Source organism: Petaurus breviceps, unplaced genomic scaffold (assembly GCF_028583685.1).
Source record: "Petaurus breviceps papuanus isolate PSGF00001 unplaced genomic scaffold, PetGlider_PUasm1.0 190, whole genome shotgun sequence".
NCBI classification, from domain to species: Eukaryota; Metazoa; Chordata; class Mammalia; order Diprotodontia; family Petauridae; genus Petaurus; species Petaurus breviceps.
Window position 1 is genome coordinate 5,627,824 of NW_027185810.1, and position 3,290 is coordinate 5,631,113.

The window sequence follows — 3,290 nt, forward strand, 5'->3', positions numbered from 1 at the left end:
AAGCTTCTGATAAGGAAAAATGCTGAACAGGAGACTGAGTTCAGATCATTAGTGTGATATTAGGGCAACAAACTGAATTGTCAGGGCTGAGAGCTGGAAGAGGACCCAAGAGGTCATATAGTCATCTTCCTCATTTTCATAGATAAGAGATTCATAGTGAGATTCATACAGTGGGCAAGAAACTTGGGTTCTAGTCCTAACTCTCCCACTAATTCGATATGTGAACATGTACAAGTCTCTCCCCAATTATATGAATCTCAGTTTCCTTATCTGTGAAAGTGAGGAAGATGACTACATGACCTCTTAAGTCCTCTTCCAGCTCTAAACTCTGATAATTCAATTTGTTTCCCTAATATCACACTAATTATATGAACCGAGTGTCCTGTTAAATTAATATTCTTACCCTTCCCAAAAGTTTGAACCCCTCAAAACTCATTCCAACAGTACTCTGACATATGGGAATGGTCCCAACACAAGATCACCAAATTCCAGAATCTCCAGGGAAGTCAGAAGTCTTGATATCATAAAACCCTAAGATTTTAGAACTGGAAGGAATCTGACCATAACTCCTCATCTTACAGATGGTATCATCCAACTGGTTCCCGAACTGAAACTCCTTCTCTAACACTCTTTATATATGGGCATCCAGGCTCTGTTTAAATACCTTTAATGATAGGGAACACACTATCTCCTAACACACCTCATTCCATTTCTTATGGGAAGGAAGTTGTTGCTGTTTTTCAGTAATTTCTGACTCTTTTTTCCACTTCCTTCTCCAGCTCATTCTACAGATAAGTAAAGTGAGGCAAAGAGGGTTAAATGACTTGCCTGGGGTCACACAAGTGGTTGTTGCTACTTTGCACCTAAATCTTCCACTTGGCAACTTTCACTCATTGTTCCTAGCTCTGCTCTCTGGGGTTAAACAGAGCAAAGTTAGTCCTCCTTCCATATTACAGTCGTTTAGAGATTATAGTCAAGGGCACACCATTTCCTAACTCCACACCTTTTCACTAGACTCCATGCCTAGAGTGCACACTCTCCTCTCCTACTCATAGACATTCTCACTTCCTTTAAGAACAAGCTCAAGCATCTCCTACAAAATCGCTTTTCTACTTATTTAGGTCATTCTCTAAGAGTTTCAGAGAAGGTATTGGTTAGGGGGAATTTCTTCACCCAGGATTTTCATGTATCAAAAGAATTTGCAGGTCCAGGTCCTTGCACTATCCCATAGTAGTCTCAAGGCCTGGCACACAGCACATGAAATATGCTTCTTGATTGGTGCTTCTATGCGACCTTGGGCAATTGATTCCACTCCCCTTGGCCTCAGTTTCTTCAACTGTAAAATATAGGGTTGAACTAGATTATATCTCAGGCTCCTTGAGGTTCTGTATCCTAGTGATCTTACTTGAAGAGATCTTCATCTTAAGTCTTCTCTTCTCCAGGGAAAATGTCCTTCGTTCCTTCAACCAATCCACTCATGGAATGGTTGAAAAGTTATTCAAGCTGTTGGAGTCTTTTTCCTTCTTCTAGGAAAGGAATTGGACTCTCTTTGGAGACTGGGTCATTTCCATCTCTGTTTCTTCCTGGGTTTCAAGAATCTTTTCACAGCAGTGTGAGAGTGTGCTGATTTTACAAATAACTTGCTTTTCATCTTTTAGTTTTATTTTAGATTTTTACCAGTTTCTCACCGTAGCACCTCAAAGACCTTGATTCTATACCATATTTCATCTCATGTTTTGCTCCCTCTCATCATCCATATTTTGAGAAGGATATTTGTGATTTGCATTATTTCCAAATAATTTGATTCTTGTCCTAAAGTTATTCAGTACAGAAGAAACAGAATCTCAGGGTCAAAAATATACTTAGATATGATCTAGTTCAACCCCTCATTTTACAAATGTAGGAACTTAGTCCTGGAAAATTAAAGTGACTTTCCCAAGAAGAGAAATAAGCCTTTACTAAGTACCTACCACATGCCAGGTACTTCTCTCATTTTATCCTCACAACAGTTTTGGGGATTTAGTACTATTATAATCCCCCTTTTACAACTGAAGAATCTAAAGTAGATAGTGGTTAAGTGACATGTCTAGGGTTACATAGCTAGTAAGAATAGGAAGCCAGGTTGGAACTCAGGTCTTCTTGACTCCAGGGCTGTATTGTCTCCACTGAGTGATCTAGCTGCCCCTGCACAGTGGCAGAGCTGGGATTAGTCCCAGGTGTCCTGGCTTCCAGCTTCTCTTAAGGTTTAGGTACACTCTTGACCAATGCCCTAGTATGACCCACCTACCTGTGATTTTTGAATACTGTGAAATTTGTGGTTGGTTTATTTTAGCCACAGGCATTTTTAAATGAATTTATACCTTGATTTCTACTGAGGACTGGGTCATTTTCACCAATTAGCTAAAGATTTCTACCCTTTTCTATACTTCACTTTTCTGCCTTCTCAGCCCTTTTTTCCACTTGTTATGTCACTTTTTGTCAATCTCAATTGCCAACACATGGCACAGCCTATCTTCAGTCCAATGCTTTCTATTCTTGCAAAGAGCAATAGCACATTCCAGGGGTTAAGTATCACTTTATTTCTGTTGCTTCTGTCAATGTGGCGTGAGTGGTGCCTATTTATATTACATGTGAGCCTAATGTAGAGGAACTAAGCTGAGTATCACATTTTAGGACAGACATTGATAAGACTTAGCACAGTCAGAGGAGGGTGACCAGATTAATGAAGGGCCTTTAGACCGTATCATATAAGGATCTGGGGGAGAAACCGAGGGTGTTTAACCTGAACAAAACATGACAACTCTGTCTTCAATATTGAAATAACTGCTATATTAAATAAGGTTTAGATTTGTTCTACTTGGTCCCAAAGGACAAAACAAAGGTCAATCATGGAAGTTATGGGAAAGGAGAATCACTGACTTTCAGAGTTGAAAGAGTTCAGCTAAAGGAGTTCAGAAGTCAACCTGTCCAGCCTATACACCAAAATAATTCCCATTACAATATCCATGTCAAGTATTCTTTGTCTGAAGACTTCCAACTGAAGGGGAACCTACCACAGCTCATCCCACTCTGAGATATCTCCTGGTGGGAAATCTTCCCTTATGTTGTCTAAAGCAACTTCTTTTGAATTTCTACCCATTGCTCTGCAACTCATTTTACCCATTCTTCCACTAGACAGCTAGGTGGTGCAGTGGATAGAGTACTTGTCTTGACATCAAGAATACCTGAGTTCAAATCTGGCCTCACACACACACACACACACACACACACACACACACACACACACACAC